Genomic DNA, 25,047 nt, shown 5'->3' with positions numbered 1-25,047 from the left:
TTACCAGGAATTTGGAGGTAATAAATTGAAATATCGTAAAGACGTTGGCAGCGTGAAAGAGTTCCTTCTAGAATTTTACACGGCAACGTCTGGCCAACATATAACTGAATTATCTTCAGTTACTAGACTAGCTGACAGTCGATCGATTATGAGATCTCATTCGATAGAACGTGTCGTTGGAAATAACGTTTACAATCAGAATTACGCACATACAAGAAAAGATGTACGGAAAAACAAAATGTTGACAAATTTTGAATAATCACTAAATGTCGTACACTCGATATAAGATCTCCTCCGTGTGAAACCTAATTTAAAATAATGCGCGCTTTATTCGTTGACACGGCTATAGCAAGTGTAAACCGTTAGCAGCAATCGCGCGTGCATTCCGGTTAGCGTCAGAATAATTACTCGTTCGCATAGCGCGGACCAAGCTAATGATGGTGGTAATAGAAAAAAAGGGGATAAACACCAGATAATTGCTATGCGACCTGATTTATGTCTCTCCCTTCTACCAATTGCTGGATTTGCAATTGCGAACAAATAAAGTGTGATCTTTAATAGGCACCTTGCGCTAATAACACCAACGTTTTCTTTCGTTTCTGTTCTTTTTCCTCTGTCCACTATAGATGTGATAAATCAGAGTGTCTGCACATAATTTTATCGCCGTGCAACGGCACTGTTACATTTTATATCGATTTTTTCGCATCCTTTTTGTATATACGATCGCTTCACATTTCTTCCAAATGATGCAAAACATTTTCTTTTAGAAAAACTTAAGGTCGATCGTTTAGTCCTATCGACGAAGAAGCTGCACGAAATATTCGGAGGTACATCGAGTGGGCCAGTTACATGAATGCACAATGATGAATCATATCTCAGGCAAAGAAGTTAAATCTTTAAGCGGCATGACCTTGGATCGGCGATACAGAAGCAGCAACTCGCGAATTAACGTTCCTGCCGATTCTTTTCTTTCTTTTTGCCCGGCTAATTACGCGTATCGAGTAGTCTAATTAACGAGACATACACCGTTTTCAAGATTACAGAGAAACCTTCAAACAGGATCATCGATGATTCGTTGAAACAATTTAATGGAGCATCGCACCAAATAACCGCTCTCCTCTTCGCCATTTAGTTTCGATAGAACGGAAGCTGGTAGACGAAAGATAAACGCTATCAGCTTTAGTGTACAACGAATGAGAAACTTTTCCTGCCGGCAAAGATCGATAAAACGGATATACGAACTGGAAATTATCGATCTTTTTGCCAAGAAACGCAAACTTATCTTGATTACAAATACAGCAACATTTTTTCCTACGTCCAATATGAACTCGGTCGATCCTTTCCATTTCCTTCAAGTAGTATCTACTACCAAACCGATATCCAGGAAATTGAACACGTCCAAATCTACTACGAGATTCTTTCCAGAAGTTCTGGAAGTCAGATGCGACGCGAATTAGCACGGAAGGAGCCAAATGAGTGGATGCATAATGGTGAATCATATCAGTGCCGAAGAAACTAGATCATTAAGCCATATAACCTTGGATTTCTTGCCAAGTTCAGTGCACTGTCCGGTCGGCTAGGCTGAATATACCTACTCCAGCGCTACCTACCGCCTCTGTCTCTCCTTTCGTTTCCTTCCTCTTCTTCGTCTTCTCCTCTCTCCATCCCACCCAGATCACGCAACCTTCTCTTTTCCCCTCCGGTCCCTATACTCAACCCACAGCGCCTCTCTTCCCTTCTTCGTACTTCGTACGCACTTGCACGCGTGTATAGAGGTATCTCGCGCATATCCTCGTTCCTCTCTCACTCCTTGGTCGTAGTATTTTTCTCCTTCTAGCCTCCCCCTGTCTCCCGGGGAACTCAGCCATCTAGGCCTATCCTAGTTTTTGCCTATCCAGAGAGGCTGACCGAAGGAAGGAACCCGGACCCGGTCTGCATAGCCTGCCACCGGTCTTTGAAACCATCTAAGGCCGGTTTCTGTGCCTTATACGATCATTTCTTCGCGGCGAATAACGCGCGCCACGCGAATCCGAATGCGTCCGGGAGACAGAGACCAAATAGAGCGAACCGTGTGCGTATGTCGAATCGAGAGAGCAAGAGGAAGAGAGTTCAAGGTGAGAAAAACCAAGGATCGAGCAGAAGCGAGAGGAAGACCGAGAACAGAAAGAAATATGCTACTCGGCGGTGCGGCACCGCCGAGGAAATGCAGAGGATCAGAAACAAGGCGAAAAGGATCGGTCCAAGAGAAAGGGAGAAAGATATACGGTGAGACATATCGACGGCGATGGGGGAAGAGGAGGAGGGCAAACATGTAGTGAGAAAAGAAATGGGAAGAGAGAAGAGAGAAGAGAAAAGAGAAAGGTTCTTGGCTCTTGGCAGACAGCGATAACGACGAAGTGTAATGTGTAATGTGTAATGCCTTCACTTTCCATCGTAAACATTTCGAGGCTGTTTCTCTCATGCGACGATAGGACGTCGCGCGTCGTCTGAATTTTCTAAGCGGCACACCAGCCATTCGCCCCGCGAATCTTAGATGCATACTCCTTGCCAGTCTCTACGAGGAATTTCGTAGGCTTAATATAATGCTCGCAACGAAATAATGCGATGTGACCGTGCAGCGTTCGGCAAGATAATGCTGTTTCGCTGGCTGGCGCTCAACGTGAGGCGTATATACCGTGCGCCCGCGTCCGTGCTCAGCTTCTACGATCCTCGCACGCCACAGAGGTTTATATCACAACCATGCACCGAGTAAGACATTACTCCGAGCATCGGTGTAACGTTTAAGTGCTAGTAATTCGCGGTTAGCGATTGGAATTAAAGAAGGTCGTGCCGTTCTCATGCTTTGTTTGCAAGCATTAGACACACGTCTTGTGCGTTCATGGATCTCCTCCCGTTCGTATTGTGTCCTGCGTGTTTCTTCTTCCACGACGACCACGTATACGTATATTTCTTCAATGACACAGCACGTAGTGGCTTTCATTCTTGGCACAAATGATATCATGAACGATTGATTATTTCAAATGCGATGGGATGATTGCTAAGACATCAGATTAATACTTTATTCCTATATCGTGGTTCGCAACGATCGCAGGGAAAGGAACACGAATAAAACAATATTGTTTCGTTCGGAAGGATGATCGTTTAAAATCTCCATTATATGGAGTTTAAATAATTAGTCGTATCAAGAGGGTTTAGATATCGAATCGTTCCTTCGCAATTTTATTCGCAATAAGGCTTACTTTGCTTTACAAATTTTTTTAGATTTGTATCTTTCAAAAATTCCGTTTGTAATCAGAAAATATCCAAAAATCAAGCTCTCATTTGCAACGATAACTGGTTCGAAAATATCGCTGTTCTCGCGACATGATTCCTCGCTCCTCGAATCTTATCAGTCAAGACAGCAACGGTAGTCTGCTGCTATCCTATCTTTACTCGATGATAGGTTACCTGAATTTGTCGAAGTACGCCAGAAAATTTATCGCCGTTCGATCGTAAAAGCTATCTAACGCCCGTGCTTTTTCCTCGCCTTATTTAGAACCGTGCAAGTACTATAAGGTATCGCACACGATGCAAGGGAAGGAAGCTTTAATCGTTCCGAAAATTATAGCACGCGCGAATCTGCGGTGCTGCGTTAATCCCGCGACTGTTACACGCGCTATTACTACTCTCTTCTGCCAGAACAGCGTAAAGAGGAAGAGAATCACGGTCTCGCTCGTAACAGGAAAGTAACAACGCTTTTTCTGCTGGTATCCTGCCGCGTAACTGTTCCGCTTAATATCTATTATAAACTTACGCGCCCCTTTCACCCGCGAGAGAAATAAGAAGAAAGAAAGAGATAGGACGGCAGGAATATGCATGAGAGTATTCGCAAAGAGATCTGTATTTATCGTTATAACGTTGAACACATTGTGTTTAACGGTATCCACCGATCCTAAATAGCCATTCGCGCTCGATTGTACGTGGTATAGCCATTGTAGCGTACGTACGAGCGAACTTTGACTATCGTTAATAAACTTTTACGTGGTCGGTTGAAGTTTACGAATGAAAATTGACGATAATTCTACTAATTAACACCTTATTGACTGCTGACGCGATAATACAACATTTCTGTCAGTTGTATCCTAATACAGCCGATAGTTCGAATCATATCGTTACATACAACAATACCCGGGATAACGTGATATTAACTCACCTTGCAAAAGCGATTTCGTCATTCATGTAAAATTATAAGATAATGAGGTTTATCTAGTCCATGCATATTAATGCGCCTCCAAATTATAGGTTCGTGTTATTAACGTTGCTAATGCGAAAGGAAATGTTAACACCGCAGGCTGTAAAACGTTATAATATGGCAATAGTCTTACGAATCCAAAAATAGATGAAACCGATAATCGAGAAACATCCGTAGGGTCTAACATTTTAAACGACATAATTCTCAAAGACAAAACTATGATTTCTCTCGAGTATCTAAATTTCCTTTAACCACTAATCAACGTTAAGCAATACTTGAGACAATTTCTCCAGTCCCCTCGCCTCTCAATGGCAATTTAATCGCGCCGAAAATTAACCGGCTCCTGAACATACGGCGTCCGTCGAAAACCCGGAACCATCTAAACAGCATTCTTCGCGACAGAACAGCTAAGAAAAAAGGAAGAGGATAAAGAACTAAAAAGGGCAACACGAGTATAACAGAGGCAAAAGAAGCAATATCTCCTCCCGAGTAATTCGGTCCTAACGTTGCCCTTATGCCGTACAACATCCGATACCTTCACCTTCCTCTATCCGCTAATACGAATAATGTAAGATAACACCTCTGATATAACCGACGCAAATAAAACGGTCCGATGACCGAATACTCACACGTGCATATAGTTGCACGTACAGTGGCGATCAACCGATCATCAGAAAATCGCGTTTCGAACTTGCTACATCGCCGAGTTTCTTGGAAAACCTCGAGTTGTTATCATTATCGCGTGGGTGGCCTGTAAGTGTTCATGCCGAGATGCACGGTAAAGTACGAGGTATAAGTTCGGTAGATCTTCCTCGCAGGAAAAATTTTTCTCGCAGGATACGATGTAAGATGAAGAAAATTGAAATACGTCGAGAAGAATGATTGAGGAGAATAAAGTTTACGGTGTTTTAGCAAGCGAGTTATTAGATACATGGTTTTTGAAAATTATCAAATAGAAATGCATAGAGTTGTATTACTCAGGTTTAACCAAATTGTGTTTCGTAAAATGAAACCTTTAACCAGTTAAACTGCGGAATTTAGTTTTAGAAATCTCTCATAGGGTTAAGTCATGGAGTGTGTAAATAAATACAAGCGACAACGAGTATACACGACAAACGCACCGTTTTGTTCGACGCGTATACTTGTCAAACGCAGTTGGCTGATTAAGAATCACAATAAACACAAAACAGCAATGATCGATTCTCTAATTCTATGATTTTGCAACGCAAAGAGTGGTCTACTTTTTTGCCCGCTTAAAGTTCAAGCCCGGACAAGCCAGGAGTCGCGAGCACCGCGTATTAACTTCCGTTTTCCATACGTCCACGAGAGTCAATGAGTATACATACGTATACGTATGTATGTACATCCACCAGTGTATGCCTATATAGTTTACAACGGTCGCGACGTCGATGAACCTCACATCACCACGGTTATTATAGTTTTTCTCTATAAATTGCCACATGTCATCCCGAGCATACGGCTTACGTGTTATACTCTTCTTAGTTAATTCTTCCAGACATCTCGGACGGTGTCACATGAAACACGCGACGAAACACATCGGTGGACCGTTGCTATATCCATACTAGTTACACACTGTGCGATATATATGCGACGTGTGTGTGTATCGACACATAATGTAGAGTAGACCATGGAAGATCAATTTCGCCTGAATAAAACATCCTGTCGGTCGGATCGGCGTTATCGATGGAAGAGTCTCTAGGCTGAACGACGAAACGGATGCGATACAAGAATGAGAACATGCTTGTTTCACGGCCTACGCACCGCTAGATATACACCGTGGACGAGACGATAGCGAATATTTGGTATCGATGTCCGGTGTCAATAACGTGCGATCATCGAGTCGGTGGAGCTATCTAAAGCGGATGTAATGAAGGTTTTCCAAAATAATTTGTGTCACTGCAAATACACGTACTGGCTTTTGACACTTAAATAACACACCCTTTGATAAGTTGCTTGTCTTTCGGGATGATACTGAACCAATCGAGTCGGCACGTTTCAGCTATCGATGCATCGCAGATTGTTACATTTGGCGATGCTCGCTAACGATGCTAACAACGCTAACAACGCTAATAACACTAAGAACGATTAAGCTTCTTCTGACGTTATAAAAAATAATATATAATTCTGAGAAAATAGTTTTCCCTCTTACGTAGAAAGCGAATTTTTCAGGAAAATGTATCGATCAAAACATCTGAAAAGTTGGGTCTCCTATAATCCAGAAAATGAAAAATCGAGTTTCATAGTTGAATTTCAGAGACCAGCCATACGATTCTCTTCCTTCTCGCAGTCAATCTTCGCTGCGAGAGTTCTATTTCTGCCATTTCGTTTCATCAGGTACGTTTCATGCTTAAACATTCCCCGCCTGATATCGGGCGTATCGTATCCTCGACTTTTTGTTCGCTTTGTAACCCTTCAACGTGCACTTCGATTCAGACATCGTCTACAGATGCGCACCGTTTATAAAAAACGTTGAAACGTTAATTTGCCGGTTCATGTTGTCGTCCATCTATTAATATTCTCGGGCATGTCGATTGCGATGAGAAATCAATTCATATAATTTCTCTGAAAAAGAACAAACGCAAAAGATCGCGATCGAGAATATGCCAGAAGCAATGACGCGCATCCTGTGGTCCATACTGCAGAACCACCTTCTTCTCTCCGAGTATCCGCTCCTTTCCGCTTGGACGAGAAAGGATGATTCGAATACCCTCTGGCATCGACTGTCCGCCCGCTTGAAAAACCTTCGATGTGCATTCTACGTACACACGTAGACCGGAAATACCCATGAGGCACCTTTGCACAGCCCGCCACGATATTCTTGCGGAAGTGCACCACACGGAATGCAAATTTGTTTCGATCCAATCGCTTTACGAGAAATAAAATTGATACATCCTTTCCTTCCGAGCTGACATTGTTATCCAAATTCGTACCCCTTCGATCGAGGTAATTGCTTTCAAAACTTGTTTGAATGCTGTCCAATAAACAGACTTTATTCGCAAATATACATACCACAAAAGTCCTAGTATCGAAAGCATTATATACATCGAGCTTATCTTCTGATCACCGACATCGAAATAAAGACAGAGTTCATAAATGAGATCAAAGGTAATTAATCACCCAAATGGAGGTATCAAGACGGCCTAAATCGAGACACAGGTTTCGACGCTCCTACCAAGCGTGTCTGGCTGTCTAATTAAATCCATAATTACGATCGATACACATAATTGGATCGAGTTAGAAACAACTTTAGCTGCGAAGATCAAAGGTCCACAACCGATTTCTCGTGATGCACAGGACACGAACGAACAACGACCAACGGAGATTGAATGGGACCATAACCATGGATCGAAATACACTGGCAGCGTTGCACCTGTACCAAGCGTTATTGTTTTAGGACCAGGTAGATAAACTTTAATAGGCTTCGGACACGCTTCGATCGGATCTTCGTTCAACCGAATCGTCTCCGTTCAAGTTCATAGCCAGGATTTTCGCTTCTTTATTTCTCATTCTTGTCCGTAGTCGCTCTTTGTAATCTATTTTTGACGTTTTGTAGTATAAAAACTTCGAATTCCAACTTGATTTGTTACGCTATTCTTCAGAAGCAATTGTCTTATTATATTCGTTTCTATTCGTTTTTTCAATTTATGTTGCTGTTTTTCCTTCTCCCTTTCCTTTTGTCGCGTGGTTCAGATATCTTTAACTTGAAAACGTTCTTCGAAACCTTTACTCGTGAAACTAAAGAAAACTTCTACTTTACGTTCTTAATATGTTATGAAATCTTCTCATTCTCAGAAAAGTTGAGATAATATCTATCTCGATAATAATTTCCTCGATTAAAAGGGTGCTATAATGTACATATTTCTTTTATGATATTTATAAGTGACTTCGTAATACGCGGAAGTAACTTCGTAATATGCATTTTCCAAAGGAAACCTTAAGTAAAATTTCTCGAGCATATCGCATATAAAGAGATCGGACTTGACTAAATCAGCCACAAAGTCTTTACTTCTAAAACTATCAAAAGCCAGTTAAACCGAAACGAAGAAAAAAATCTAGGAAAATTGCCAGTTCTCCGTGGAGAATTTTAAACGTGTCGGAGCACATAGACCAATGCTACTTGCCACTGCCAGCATTCAATAAAACAGAAGAGAAAAAGAAAAAGAAAAACCACTCAAACCTGTCAGATTACACCTGTCGCCTCGTTGCATCAATAGCGACTAATTCTCCTGCTGTTCGTATTTCCTCTCAACGATGTTCATCTCTTTCCAGTCTTGATCTGCATTCGCGCGTCCGCTGTCACGGTTAATTCTTTTAATTCCCAGGATTCCTTCGTTGAAATATTCTGTGACTTTATGTTATCGCATGGCGACATTTCTGTGTCTTTATCGACCAGTTGCCGGCATTATCAGTCCGGTCAATCGGTCTCGATCGACAACTTCCCTCATTGCGCACTCGCTCTTTCTCCCTTCCTCTTTCTTCGTCTTGCCTCTTCCTGCATCTGGCCAGTCCACCAACGATTATCAAAGTCGTTCTATGCGCCTTAATAGTGTGTTAATGTTCAACTCTGCGAGATATCCAATCGAATCGCCTCGCCACCGTTCGATTACCTATAGCTCGCTGTGTATTCCGTTCGAATGTCGACGACCGATCTGTTGCTCGCAACGAGGCAAGAAAAAAAGAAACCAAGTAGGGAAAAAACGCAATGGAGTCTGTACACATGCCATAAAATTATAATGCGAAGTAAAATCGACCCTACTCCAGATTCCATAGCATTGCTGGCTGGCTTTTTTTTATTATTTCGCTGCGAGTGACCGCGATTCATCGATAGCAATTAAATGTGGGCGGTGCTTGGATGCGATGGATTTTTTTATTTCTCGCGCTCGCCGTCTTGGTAAAACATGTTTGCCAACCTCCGGCACGCCTATGGAGAGCTTTTCTATCTTTACGGGCGAAAATAACGCCAGTCTCAGTCTTGATCGTCGAGACTCACGCACATTGTTGGAGGGTTTTCATCTTCGATAACATTCGATGAGACTGGTCGATTCCTTAGAACAAACCCTGCGTACGTTTAGGATGATATGTAAGTGATGACATGGATGATGTCTAACGCCCGAGAATGGTGTTTCGTTTGTTCGAGGAGTAGGTAATTCTAACGATTAATGAAATCGATAACAATATACTCGTTATTTGCCTAACTTTTTCACAATACGTTGTAATTACTTCGTACTTTATCCTATGCCTTGCTCTATTTCTAGCTTATCTAAAAATAGTCCGCCTATTCCTGTTTCATAAATATATATATAACGATTAGAAGTATCAAAGAAAAGGTAAAAATTAATTCTCGATAACGATTCACCTAACTGGTGTATCAAGAAGTATCACTTTTAAACGATAAACATAAAACGGTCACGAGAAATACTATAAGTGCATTCGAACAAGTTGCTCTTCAACTAACCGGACTACTCGTAAAGCAAATGTCACGCGACCAGAAATTAACCAATATATACACTGAGACGAGTGCCAACTAGAGATTCAGAAGATAGGCATCCGGTAGCTTAACGTTCGAATCAAATATCATAACAGCACATCAACGGGCCGAGTTGAACACCAGAAAGGGCTGAGTTTTACGCGACTTGATTCGTAGACGATCCAAGCGGTCCGAGTGATATCATATTATTCGGTGAATACAATTCAAGTTTAATTTATACAATTATTTCAATTGGTACAATTCAAGTTTAACTGATAAATATTACAAGCTTCTATATCATTTTCTATTCATTGACAGAGATAAAAAAATTGACAGAGATTTAAAAAAATGTCGTAAGCTTTTCCAAGGCTTACTCAACAAACTACGCACCGATCGATGTGACCGTGAAGCACTTTAAAATCTCGGGCATCTCGAAGGAGGAAACAAAAAACCGCGAACAACATCCCGGTTCTTTCCTCGACCGATCAAACTGTTCGTTCGCAAACTGTTGCGCCGATAAACTACGGTTTCGGAAATTCTACGATCGAGTTATTTGCTCGACGATCGATACAGGCGATTCTCCCAGTTCCAATTACATGCAATCGCGTAAAATTCATAGCACTGCTTTGTAAATTCATGACGTATCTTCGTCAAGCCCTAGCACGCAGGAACCAAGAAAAACCGAGTAGAAAGCGGCACGGTTGAAACGTGTTTCCGGTGTTCGAAACTTGCTACGAATCGCATGTGTCGAGCGCAACGCATCCGAGCGACATCGCGCATCGATGCTCTTTCCAGCGGACGAAAATTATTATGGGAACAACAACATGAATGTTGTCGGGGACTTCAATACCACGACCATGGAATGCCGTAGAGTGTAGAGCGTACATCGTTGGAACAGCCAAGTAGTTTACCTCTGTCAGTGGCCGGCCGCGCGTCCATTGCACACACGTCAGAGCGAGTGCACTCCCGCAAAAAAATTAGCGCACGTTCCACGATGGAAGCGGTGGCAGCGACGGTTATCATCAGCAGACCAGCAACTACTCCAAGTGACACGAGAAACTCCGTTAGATTCGCGACCAAATGAAAGTTTAGTCGAACTGCGCTTGCGTTCGCGTACTTCCTGCAACTTGCTACCACACGGCTCGCACTCTAGCAAGAAAATCGGTGGACATGGCATTCGATGTCAGGGTTGGAATTTGACGTCGGAAAGGATCTAGCACATTGGAGCGTCGGAAAATATCTAGTACATTGGAACGTAGGAAATTTAATGGCAGATACTGTTATGAAGAATGCTCTGGATGAGATTACGGATCGTCTTATGGCGAATGTTGTCCGACTGTATGTTTTTGTAGAATCTCTGATGTAGGTTTAATCGATATAAGTGATTCCATCATTATGGGAGATTAGCTTATTAGTGTTACATATCTAGAAAGGAAGGACGAAGGAGCCCTTAAAACACTTACGTACTTCAAAATAAAGTTACACTCGGACATGATATAATAGAAATAATTTCATAAAGTACAACAAGGTTGCTAGCTGCGTTTAACTTAAACAATCAATGGCCCTATTATCTTGCATCACGCAGTCAGAGTTGATACTTGAAATGAAACTTCGTAATTAAAATTTACTGTTATTGCTTGATTTTAAATACGACATACGAGAGTGCTTAAGTATATTTACTCCATCTTAATTGCGATAAAAGCACTTTACGAAGCTTCGGTGGAAACTAGCGGCACGATATAACTCATAAAGAGCAGAGGACTAAAGTTTGGAAAGCCTCGTTGAATTTTCCACCGAAAATGAGTATGTAAATTAACTGAATTTCTCACAGTATGAAAACTAATTTTTCTCTATCAATTTCATGTATAGCTCTTATTTGAAATAACAATATTTCACACTAAAAAGGGCAGGGAGAAATTTCCAAGATAACAAACATATACAAAACGAAAAGCTCTCCCTAACCAAGAAACCTCTTTAACGTACCAAAAATCACTTCTCCGTCCTAACTCAAGTAAGAATCTGCACGTAAGCTCGTAAAACTACTTATACGTATCCCTTAACTCGTTACGGACTCGGCTTAAATATAGCGACCGCCTTCGGAGCAAGATCCCACGGTCGATAAACATTCTTACTAATAGCACATTATGTAAATCCATTAAGGATGTCCGATTGGTAGTTGCCTTTGATTCGCCAATATACCCGTTGTAAGATATAAATGAGACCGAACACCTCTTGTTAAACGCCTACACTTTTCGAAAAAAATTCGAGCAACAAAAAACTGTTGAAAATTTTGAGAGACGGTAGTGTAATAGGAAAATCGCGCGAATACTAGGAAAGAAGAAATATGGAGGAAGCCAGTTGCAAGGAAACATCGAACTACGAACGGGAGCAACGAACGATAAACTGTTCCGGGAGCACAGATGGATCCGCTGCGTTGCGTTGAAGGAATCGAGCGTGGATCGAACCATCGATCCTTTTCTTCTCTGTCACAAATTCAACGTAGTTGCATAGCAAACGGCGAATGATTCATTCGCAATGTCTGGCGAACGTGAAATCTCACCGTGAACCACGTACTCGGGCCATATAATTACGCCGAGTAGTTAGCCTTCAGTGTCCACGCGGTTGCGTTTAGGACATCCTATGTGTTTGACGAAGTGACGAAACAAGCGTGATTTACGATTTGTGCACGATGCAAATAGCGTATGTTAGTGTGAATATCTTTCTTCTTCGTTCCTTTAACATTTCCTAATGAAAATGGCAATATCGTATCGTATGCTTGGTAGTGAATAGTCCGAATAATAACGTTTACTTTCCAAACTACTCGCGAGTAAGATTTGAAAGTATGATCGTAAAACTTGTAATTAATTAAAAACAATTGCACAGATTTCCTGAATTTTCTGCAAGTTCGTAAAAATCTTCTCGGTAATTAAAAATATCTTCGGACTTTCACTTCTCTAACCAACACTTGGATGGTGTATAATGTATCGCACGGTTTTATCGATCAATAACGTTCGTCGTTTTCGCGAGGCGCGCGTCTCTCTAAACGTACGAAGCTTTGAGATGTTATACAAAATCAACCTGCGTGTACCGTTGAAAGTAAACATTCTTGGTTATAAATTTTACGTAGCTGTAGTAGATTCATTAATAGCTAGTTATCTATCGTATTTAGATATACGCCAACTTTTTCTTCACTTGTTTGACTTCTTCGTGCTTTCCAACTTGTTATTTCTAATTACCAGTAGCCACTGCTTCCTTCTGAAGAGTTTACTATTACAGACCAAGATATTACGTTTGAGTTGCGATTATTGATTATTAGGCTTGAATCTAAACTCTACTTATAAAGTATTACGTATTCCCAAATTACATATATAATTCGTGAAATTGTACGATATACAGATACATATCCAGAAAAAACGATTCGTCTCATAAAAAATCCAGTTTTCTATGGAATTCATTCGATAGAGCGAAACAAGAAATCACTGTGGCGTGAAATTATATGCAAATTGAAGCGTGAAAGACAACACGTTTTCAGGTTGAACGTTCGACGCTTTACAAACGATCAGTCTAGATCGAAGCAGCAGACGTTACATAGGTACCTATATCTAGGATTCGCGAAGACGTGAACGAGGTACCGCGGAGCGGAAGCGTCGGCGGATGCATCAACGGAAACATGTGTCGACTTTCTAACTACATATGCATCGTAGGAAACGCAGTAAATCTTACATGAATACGAAAGATTAAAAAGAAATTATTCCAGCGCACGTTTCCATGCAACATGTTGAAACAGCTTCCGAAAGGGCTTTTCGACTCTACGTAAGATTTAGTAACTTGGCTGCAGACTTCTGATCTCTGCGATAACTGGAAAACGCTTTTGGAATAAATAATGTAACGCTATGGAGGCTACCTTTTAGTTTCGTTGTTCCCAGATACGAAACCTAGGTGTTACTTTCCTTATGTTATTTCGTCTTATCGAAAATATTAAAAATCCATTCGTCAAACTTTTGCCCTTTCTAAACCAAAATGAGATAAAATCATCGAAAGACATTAATTTATTTACGCGCAACGCGTCGCCATAAACCATCCTTAAAGCCAGATTACTAGATAATCTTCCCCATTTATGGTGGAGCTTCACGCACAAAGAGTTAAATACTCCCACGCGTCGTTGCCGTGTTCTCGCTCGCTCACCGAACATCGATGCTACTGAAATACGGCGTATCTGAGATGCTGGACGTACACGGCACGACAGAATATCGATCGTACGTGAACCAACTAAGTAGTGAGAACGAGAAAGCGAAATGAAAAGAGGAATGAAACGACAGGCACACGCGGCTAAACGGAATAGAGATATTTATTGGCATAGCTGGCGTCGCTTATATAGGCCCAACTTACATCTCAAGTCACACGCACGAAGATAAGTTGTCACAGAAGAAATACACGCGGGACTGATAGATTTCGCAGGGGGCTCTGCTAGAAGCGAGAGCCCATTAGTAGATTCGCCTACGGTCTACGTCGACAACGGAAACGGGCATTGATTTGTGTTTTGACGCAAACTATCAGACTCCAAACTTCACACAGATTTAACGAAACGTATCTATTAATTCCGGCAATTTTCATGGTCAGATACTGCCACGGAAGTGTTATTTAAGCAAGAGTTATGCGCACGCTATTGGCTCCACCCGATGTTCCGATCATTTGCGACAAACTAATTACTCTCCCGCTATCGTCGCGCTTTTGGTACCTACTTTATCAATCTTTATATGATGTGAATCGTGTCCCAATCAGTCAGAATTAGACCACGCTTCCCAGCAAGTATGTTACGCGTCTTGTATCGTGAAGTAAAAAAGAGGTTTAGAGTATCGTGTCTTTTCAGAGTATAGCGCTAATAAATTTTCCTCTTACAAATACTCGTTTCCAAGGAATAATCGTAATCCAATGCATGTTATAAAACAAACCTCAGACAAAAAATACAGTAGTTACTACATTTATAACCTTTTCGTTTAACATTTTATAGCTATGATTCAACGAACAGGTACTATTGCATGTTATAGTATCTTCTTGCATTAAAATGCGAGATTTTATTACTATTCAGGTTTGCAGAAATCAACAAGTTCAACCTCAACCCTCTTCAGCCTCAACGGTCAATTAACTACTACGTGTCTCAATATCCACTTTATCTTTTTAAAGTACACTTAGCTCCTCTAATCGTTAATCCATCGATGACTAAGGAACTAAGAATATGCTTAATTATTATTTCCGTTCCTAAAAATTTCAACATCGTCGTAAATTTCGTCGACGTACATTACTGAAAGATCTAAATATCAGTAAATTCAGTATCATCAAAAATCTGCACCCGACCCGACGATAATCCCAATCCGATCCATCCAATATACTCACGGTGAAAGCGATCCATGGAGCGTTTCTCGCAAACAAAGCAAAGCGTCGTTCTACAGGCTCCATCGAGCGTCAACATTAATAACTTCATCAGGAGAGAAAAAAGAATAAAAAGAGCGGAGAAGGCTCGCGGGGCTCGGTGAACGGAATTCATTCTGGAGCGTCGTAAAAGTGGACAAAAAGGATCGGGCTGGTCGTGATCGTCCATTTTCGGTCACGTCGATCGGGACAATGGTAGGAGAGAGAAAGGGGACCACGGTTGAACACGGGACAGAAGGAGCACATTATGGTATGCAGCTATGCAGTCAGGCACGTTATATGATTATTTTGCGCGGCCACGGCAAGGCCACCCTATGGCGAGGTGACAGGATCTCTCCCGCGCGCGATCTCGTCTAACCCGTCGTCGTCTCCTGGATCAGGAACCTTGAGGAATTCCCAAACCGGGATCCGTTTAAAGAACCAAACCGAACCGGTGCCCCCGTCAAAAAGGTATAAAACGACGAAAATGTGTCGCACAAAAGATCCCCAAACGGGTCAACCTGGGTCAACCGATGCGATTTGGTTTATGGCACGAGCGAGAACCTCTTCTCTTGCATTATTGTATTTTCGTCGGTGATTTTTTTACGATAGGAATGACTGCGTTCCTGTTTCCCTTTTTCATTTCTTTTTCTTGCCTTCCTACCACTGAGTGTCCTTCACCCTTTAATCCTTCCTCTCGCAAAAGCCAACTTCGAAATATCGTACTTTTTTTGCTTGTAACGAGAAACCTTTTCGTGTATCGTTCGCTTAAGTTTACCGTCTTCTGTAATAGATCATCGAAGAAAGCTTTGATTTCATGAACCGTATATAGTTGATATATAGTTGGTACTATTGCTCGAAGGAGAATAATACTGGAAGGATTCGACGAGAGCGAGAAAAGCGCACTTGTGTACGCTTCGACCGAGCTCGGAAGAGTTGGCTAATTCAGTGGAATGGTATGTTTTTCGATAAATATTCTGAATTGCTGAATGAGTTTACGCTGCAATTGACCCGCGATATGATTGCCTCGAGTGCTCTCGATATTTAGTTGGAAGTTTGAATAGACTCACGTCAGCGGGATTACTGGCGAGTACTCTGTTGGCAAATCTTTCGATATCCGTTTTAGTAAACGTTTGTACATTTGCGTATTTCTAGCGTTGCAATCGTTGCGATAACCTTTGTTCAAAACGAGAAGAACAATAAAATCCAGTATTCGCGTGTCGAGACGTGTGTGAACAGAATGACGTTACATATATTCCAATTATCGTACGAATTTTTGATGTATTGGTTACTCTAAACTTTTATCGTTTAACTTTATTAAACGACTAAAAACGTACGTAAATCTCCGGATGATTATAGTCATCTGTAACGGTCAAAGGATCGAATACCAAAATCGCGCTTGACGAGAAGAAGTGTTTTACGCAGCTGGGGAAAATAGTATCACGAATAACGCTAGTTTCCGTCCTCCTATCTAGAAACCAGTGTCGAGCGGGGATTTCTCGAAACCGTTGATTGCAGCGATTCACCAGGCGTGGCGTTAAGTATCCGTTTACAGGTGTGCTTAGACGAATTATACATCGAACGTTTCGTTCAGAGAATTGGACGAAACATCGTGATTAGTATTCGATCGTCGGTAACGGCGTGTTCGCGTTACGTAAAGCCGATCACGGAGCGCATACCAAAGCATAATTATTAACACAATGGCTGCATTGTTGACGATGGGGTCATAGTTTAATTGCGATATAATTGCAACCAACGCAGGATGTAATGACGCGCATGAAATTCATTAACGTTTGTTCCGCAGATGCCGCTCTGTTCTTCTCTCTTCCCAATGCCCTCTCATCTCTTGCTCCGTCTCTCCTTCTTCTCCTTTTACCCTGTTTCTCTAATGTTTGCGCGTTATTATTAGTTTCGAGCAATTCTCGATGCGGCGAGGGGTGATCGCGGTTCATCGACCACCGGGCAAAAACTGGCCACGCTCCGCAAATGGGAACATACGTACTTACTCCTGCGAGTACGTCACTCAATTATTATCACTGATCAGCTACGCAAGACCTAAGCCTGACGCGAAACTCGCCGTGAGCGCGAGTAAATAAAGCTATGAAATCGCAACGACGCGTCTGCACGGGTCTTGCAATTAGAAATATAAAGCTACCAAATCGCATAGCCTCGTATCACAGCTATGAAATCGAGATCGAATCTACTACGTTGTATCGCAAACGTAACGTGAACGAGCGAGCGAGTGCGTAGAGGAGCACGCATTTCACAAAGGCTCGTTCGAACAAAAGGTCGTAATTTTGCGAGAAACGAAAGCGCGCGATTAATGTCGCAGAGAGATCCGTTATCGACATAAGTGACATACCTAAGTACTTCGAATTTAATTAATTAATCGACGTTTCTCCGCGTCTATATTCCGGCTAATTTACAAATCGAATGCACGAAAAACTATGTTCTTTAACTAAGTGCGTTTAACATCGCCGACAAGAGGAGCAGTTTAACCCAGAGAAAGATTGAAAAACTGGTCACACATGACGAAATTCTTCGAAAGCGAACGGAGAATTAAGATTTCACGCTCGTTCGGATCTAATTAGCGTTATTCGCACGATACAAGAGGCTGTTTTTTGTCGCGTAGCCTGTGCGGATACGAGGACGTTCACGAGAGCGAGAAGAACACGATATTAAGAGCAAAAATAATCGGAACAAAAAATAATCGCAACATAACAAAACCTTGAAAAATTAAAAACCCTTAAACAACCAATTTACGTTTTTATTAACGATTTAAATCGTATATTTAGTGCTATTTTTAAAGGAAATACAGAAATAGCTATGAAGATACGATTTTTAAGCCGCGGGATTATTCACGTATGCATAAATAACAAAAAATAGATGGTGAGTCACGGAATGTTTAAATCCTGTTCCTTTAAAAATAGTACGCCGTACAAGAAAAGTTTTCCTTGGGCTCTCTTTAATTTTCACTTTTGCTTTTTCTTGAGAAATCGTCACATTCCTGTTATATTTACGCAAATCACGCGGCAAATTACACAGACAAAAGTACTTACCGTGACTATTTAACACGAGTACGAAATTTAATTATGGCTAACTGACGCATGTATGCGAGGGTGAGCGTCCTCAAGAGCGTACAGTGTATGATGAAAGAAATAATACTAGATAACTACGGCACTTTCAGAGAATTCTTTCAGAGAAGAATTTCAGAGAAAAAGGAACATCTTGAAAATTCGTAGCAAAGTAGCATTCGATTATAGAAGGTGAATGGTATAAAAAGGTTAAGAAAACAATTAAGTAAATAATTGTCAATTAAAACGCGTGTCCTCCGTATGGCTTGGAGAAGCTAAAAAGTTATTAAACAAATTGACAATTCTTACGTGACAAAGGAAATGAAACTGTATAACTTCGATTCCAAATATATCTCACCGAAAAACAAAAATTTTCCTGATCGTTAACGCGCAATAATATATCGGTACAGGCGTAGACAATCTAATTTCATCGAAGTGCGATAGCATTTAAATGTTGTGATAGACCTTAGACGAGAGAAGACAGTGTCATCTATGGATTAAACGATGCTGACGATGGTCTTGCTCATCGACAGGCTATAAACGCTGTCAATATATTTCGAGACGCGGGAGCGTGTTGAGCAGGTTTCCGTGGCCCGTTGTGAATCGGTAAGAAACTGATCGGACCGTATGAAGTCCTAGCTCGCATGATAGATGCCCACCAGCGATTTCCTTGTGAGCCGCGATCAAAGAAATTTATGTGTTTCGCAAGCTTCTTTACTTTCTCTCCGCTCTCGACAAACAGTTCTTAGCAAGTTAGACGCGCGGCATCGCTAATTGCCTTCGGACCGGAGCCCCGATCTCCAACTAACTGGTGAATTAATTACTGGCTATAAACGCTGGTTCATCGGCAGGTTCGCGCGTACGAGCACTCTGAATCGAGATCGTAATCGAAATCGATGGGGCAGAGTTTCTATTGCGATGCGGGTTCGTACGATGGATTTCCTACCAACCTTGCTACTATGCAGATACAATATATCGCTACTGTGGTTAAGCGAAGAGTATGATACACGTTAAACGAGAAATTCTTGACTCAAGTTCGATTATTAAGGGAATGTGACTGCGCGATTGTGCAGGCAAGCGAAAGTCGTGGAACTTGAACCCGTATGTTTTCAGGTGTTTTTTGGCCGTATTGGGTGGATATGATAATGTTGCTTTCGTTAATAAGCATCGGCTTTGCATTGATAAAATAATATAAATAATTATGAAGGAGAAGGTATAAAAAATTCTATTTCGAGTTCGTTTATGTATGCCCTAAAATCTAAATATTCAGAGCCCAATTAGTTATAACAATGTCTTGTACTTCCATTAAGATCTAATTTTATAGAAATTTTAAAAAGTGTTAATACCGTCTGCTCTAATAAAATACAAAATGGAGAAAACAATGAGATTCACCAATCAAACGTGAGAATCGAAATCCATAACTACACATATTGCATCTTTTTACAAATGCCAAATATGTATTAATAATCTCTTCTTACGTAATTATTGAAAATAAGCACGGAAGCTATACATTCCGTTCGTAATTCCTCCTTTTTAATAATTTTTTACTCGAAACAAATTCTCTGAATAGGAATTGCGCGAGACAATTAAAACGTTTTCATAAGTTTCATTGACAACATTCATTTGTTACCACGCACGGTAGGTATGCTGACTAAATTTCATCGATGCTGAGAGCTTTCGTAAACCGCGAGAGTCTTTTCTTGGGGACTCTGTTTACGAGTATTTCTGACGGAACGAATAGTAAAACATTGGCTTCCGTATTTTTAGCACGGACTCGCAAATGCACATGGAAAGCTATTTGTCGAAATTTATACAAATGAAAATTTCTGTTTAGCGAACTGGAAGGAAAGTATGCCAATGCGAGAGACATGGACTCATAACACATACCGTGTGCATGTTCAATTAATTTTCTAGTTAAATCCGTGTCATCCGAGTGTGTAAATAGAACGTTGCTTCGAGAAAATAACTTTCATCCCGCCTCATTACTCTCGATGTTGTCTATTATTACGTCCGATGAGGTTCTACTTTCCTCGTGTTAATATTTATCCTTTTATTGATTACGATTTCTATACTCATAATATTTTTTTGACAGAGTCATGTTTCACTCCATTTTTATCATGCAAAATTATAGGTTCCACACCTCGCTTTATCCGTGCTACTTTCTCGTTTACTTCAATTTGGACCTGTTTATCTTTTTATTCGATTTTCGATATATATAATTAGCATAAGCGTTTCCCCTCATATAGAATGAAACGCTTCTCGATAGAAGGAAGCTCACTTTGTTTATGATCAGGAAAAAGACTTGTCAAAGATGTTTGTAACGGAAAGAAAAATATCAAGTCTTGCAATTTTAAACTTTCGTTCTATCATAAATCAGATTGTTTATATGTATTGAAATCGTAAATTTAGGTAACCCGGATATAATTTTTTTCTCGATAGCAGGTTCATATGACGCAAGTTAATAAACTTATGTCAAATTTCTAATCTTACGTGCATGGGAACGTGTGTAAGTGATACTATTTGAAATTGTGTTAACGACCTCATTATTCCAAGAAAAGCTAATAATCAGAAGAAATTATCTGTTTGCTTTACTCGTCTAATGAAACCATACATACCATTCTTGGCCTGAAATACCTTAAAACTAAGACGACTGTAATGTAATGATCTCTGGTCTAATGTTTGATTTGGTTGCTTGTTATAGAGAGAATAGAACAATTACTTTATCAAATAGTGCAATTGTAACTAAATTTTTTTAATCAACTAAAAGTATTCTTTTTTAACTGTTCGATAAATTAATTCGATAGAATGGACTTTACATTTCATGATAAATAATATGACGTTCAAAAAATACTATTCATTATTCCTTAACTCCAAATTGTATACCTTATCAGGCTTTATTCCAAGCTAACGTTATTCTTGCACTCAGGAACACTCCGTATACGCACATCAAGACTTACTCGATTACGCAACGAGGCGGCAAATGAAAGTAATCTCCTTACAACCACGATACACAAACCAAACGAGATTCGGGTCTCCGTTTGAACAAAGACAAGCATCGCGAGGCGTAAATCATTGAAATGATATCGCACCGCCTTAATCGCCACTCCGCAAACATTTCGGCATGTTTCGTGTGATTTTAGAGCTCTACGGGATGAAGATGAAAAGGCAATAAAAGATGACGACAACCTACCCAGATACGGAAACACGGAAATTCTGTGCACCGGCCGTGGAAATATTTGGAAAGCGAACGAAACCGTTTAACTTCCTTTGAAATATGGCGCCAAACAATTATAAACGGTTGCGATTACGTATAGCGTGTGACCGTGTCACCACAGGAAAGGTACTGAAATTATCCTGTCGCGACGTGCCCGTAGTAATTCTGATATTACGAAGCACGGTAACAATGACCATCTTGTCGAATCAACAACTCTTAGAAATTGCTTTGAATGTGTAGCTAAACTCAATCACGTATCATCTACCACGTGTTCAAGGAACTTGTGAACTCACGTTTTATAAGTCTGCTTAGATTTTCTTCTCTTTGCACGGACTTTGGTTTGCTTACATATATCTGGTTTACTGTTATGACGGTTTTCGTTTTTGTGATTGAATTTTTATGTGATAGAAACCATCTTTTGGATATGGTCGTGACTTAACATCCAATGTACTATAATAAAGTATAAATTGATCGACTCCGTTTTCGAATTTGCCCAGTATTTGTCTTATAATATTATAATGCCTTAAAATAAAATCTCATCAGCTATACACATTGCAAGGTGCGACTTCGCATATAATCAAGAGTTCCTCGATCTTCGTTCATCGATGGAAAAGTAAAGTTGTTTAATTTAAGGAAAGAATTCGTTCGACGTATGGTCGAAGTAATTCTTAAGAAACGACCGCTTTTATACTTTAATTGGACCGGAGAAAGGACGACGAATATGGAAATACGTGAAGACTGTCGTTTTCAAATGTGCTTCGAGATCTTAATGTGGAGCAACTGTCAAGATAAGGAAAAGTGAATCGACCGCTTTCATGGTTGTTTATATTCTGCTTGGGGTTGTGGATTAAACCGACGACCCAATTAGTTCGATTCAGCCACACGTTCGATATTTATACAAAATTTCCATTGAGAAAATATTCGTAACGATCGACCGTCCGAATGTTTCTACGTTAATGCCGTTAAAGGTCACGTTCCAGGTCGGGAGAGCAAACAAAATTTCACTTTCTGATCGACGGATATAATTGAATCCAAGTTCAAAATTGGGGTATATTGGATATTTATTACGTAAAAAAATTGTTCCATTCTTGTTTCATAAAAAGTAATAATTTTCCTAAAGCAGTATGCTAAGATTTAAGAAATAAGTAGTGCTAACACCCAAATTAAACTTTAGATCCTCAAAAGGACCTTAGGTCTTGGAAATCGAAAATATTGCAAGCGTTTCGAAACATAAATCATGCATATCGATATTCGAGACAAATAAAGTAGCCAAATTTCGATGATACTAACGTTTAAAATTTAAACTCTAAATAAAAACTTGTCGCTGCATGGTAATTCATTAATTCCTGCTTAAATGAATATACGTGGAGCAGTCAGATTTTACAAAGAAACTTGCATAAATAGACATTCCTTTTTGAAAAAAATGCGAATTCATATTTATATGGACGATATCTCAACTTGCAAAACGTAAATCCTTGATATATTGATTTCAAAACTACACATACAGGCGCAAAAACAGATTCCAATGAATATTTAATACAAAGAAGATTCGCCTTCTCCAAACTTTCCTAAATTTAAAATAACAAGAGATATACATCTATCACCGACAAAAATCATTAAAAATCATTGAGACGCCAGCGTATATGAGACGAGAAACCATAGGATTTTCGACTCGAAAGCCGCTAACGTCTAAATACAAGACCTATCTTCCGTACAAACCTAAATCTTTGTAAATCAGAACCATCGGAGGAGGTGGTTTTCAGGTGTACTGGCGATCTTCCCACTTCTCGCGGTCCATTCGTTCCATTAACGGATAAGGCGCTTTTGATTTCTCAGACTCTCCGGGTTTCTTAGCCCTTCATCCTACTACCTCGTGTACACACGCACCCAGCACGCTTATCCACGGGCATACGGGACAATAGCGGTACCAAAGTCGTTTTATTGTCGCGCATTTATTGTCCATCGCGTATCACGGCTCGTAAACATTGTCCCGCTGCTGAAAGCATGCTCCGTGGGCAGATTTCGTAATCGTTTTAGAGGTAACACCGGAGGGTTAGCCTTTCAGTCGCAAGCACCGTTGCTTTCCTCCTCGTTATCGTCGTCGATGCGACGCATTGCGGACATTGCAGACCAAGGAACGCTTCAACGCAACGATGAACAGAGTACCTTCGATATAAGACTCTGATCAATGTGAACGATATACGCCCAATATTTTTTCCGGCTGTTAGATATTAGCGATACGATGAGAATTTGATTCGATAGACCATATTCTTCAAGGGAGAAATTCATCATCGTAATCCCGAAGTGTTACGATAAAATGGATAAACACTGAATTTGCAGGACATAATTATAAGGTTCGGTCTAATCGAAGATTACAGTTAACATGACACTTTGTGTCATGTGTTTATCAAGAGTGGAATTGCGACAATGTCCATAAGGTCTGAAGTTCTCGAGAATCATATAATATAGTAGCAGTTAAGGGTTAAAATGTCGCTTTTGCCGCGTGTTTGGAATTGTAGCTGCCAAAACTGGGAAACCAGCTATTTATAGCGCAACGTGTTTTGGAATACAGGCTGTAATATTAAGACAGAAATGAAACGAATCGCAAGGACAATTATCGAGGTACGTTAAGCCGCGCCGAGAGGTGTAATCGCGACACAACTACCACTTAACCTTAATCAACAAATTCTCACGAGAAATTCGTTACTCACCGATGGAGTACAAACACGAATAGAGGTTAGTTGCGGACCATGTTACTGCTCGATCGACGCGTATACGTGTGACGATTCACAGGGTGTAGAGGAGTTGGCAGGGTTGTAGAATCGGTCTCCCAGGACGACGATGATTTTCAGTCTTTTTTTTTCCCGAAAGGCACAAGTGTCACTACACCGAGGCACGACTCACAGGAGCGGAGAGCAGACGTGTGATAAATCGCGTGGCAATGGTTCGCGTCCCGACCTTGGTTGTTCACGATGTGTCAACGAATCGAAAAGAAAACACCGGGAATTTCGAGGAGTGGATGTGAACGTGAGCTTCGATCGATGTCCGTGCGCAGACTGCCCGCACCTCGGTGCTGCCGGGCGTTCGTCATGTCGCGGTCTCTGTCGCGGTCTCTGTCGGGCTCTGTTACTCTCGCTTGGCCTCTCGCTCGGTTCGATCTCCCTCCCCACTAACGTCAGTTGTATCGTCTCGTTCACCGAACGCGGGACGCGCGCGCTTCCCCTTCGAAATAACGCTCAGACAGTTTCACCGTTCCTTCCTTCGTTCGTTCATTCGTTCGTTCGATACCGCGTCCGAACATCGAACATTTTCCTCCATTTTCCATAAATTCACACGGTACACCGTGATTCGCGCGAGCTTTTCCATTTATAGTGGCTGGTAGGACGGTGCGTGCGCACCTGATTCGGTGTACCGCTCGACGCGCCGCAATTCCAACCACGAGTTTCAAGAGGCGGGCTTTCCGGTTAAGATCGTTCGATAGTTGGAGAAATGCACTCGTTTTAAAATTAATGACTTGATTTCGGCTCCGATTTAACGATTCGCCCAAATAATGAAAAAAAAAAATGGTTCTTTAGAAATCTTTTATTGTTTGTGTGCTTATATTTATGCATATTATATAATGCTTATATTT

General features: G+C 40.9%; 1 protein-coding gene across 2 annotated transcripts in view; it reads right to left on the bottom strand.

The window, feature by feature from the left end:
• LOC138180528 (uncharacterized) overlaps window positions 1-24,732 on the bottom strand; it is a 77,691-nt gene extending 52,959 nt beyond the window's left edge. Inside the window, exon 1 of one of the 2 annotated variants that reach the window (XM_069114462.1) lies at window positions 24,128-24,732. The gene's annotated coding sequence lies outside the window, so the exon portion shown is untranslated. The remainder of the gene's footprint in view (window positions 1-24,127) is intronic. The other variant, XM_069114460.1, reaches the window with a different exon arrangement.
• Window positions 24,733-25,047: the final 315 nt, after the last annotated feature.

The sequence above is a fragment of the Bombus flavifrons genome, chromosome 6 (genome assembly GCF_040668555.2).
Source record: "Bombus flavifrons isolate JBK064 chromosome 6, iyBomFlav1_principal, whole genome shotgun sequence".
Taxonomy (NCBI): domain Eukaryota; kingdom Metazoa; phylum Arthropoda; class Insecta; order Hymenoptera; family Apidae; genus Bombus; species Bombus flavifrons.
The sequence above is the reverse complement of the archived record's forward strand: the minus strand, read 5'-3'. Positions and strand labels throughout refer to the sequence as shown.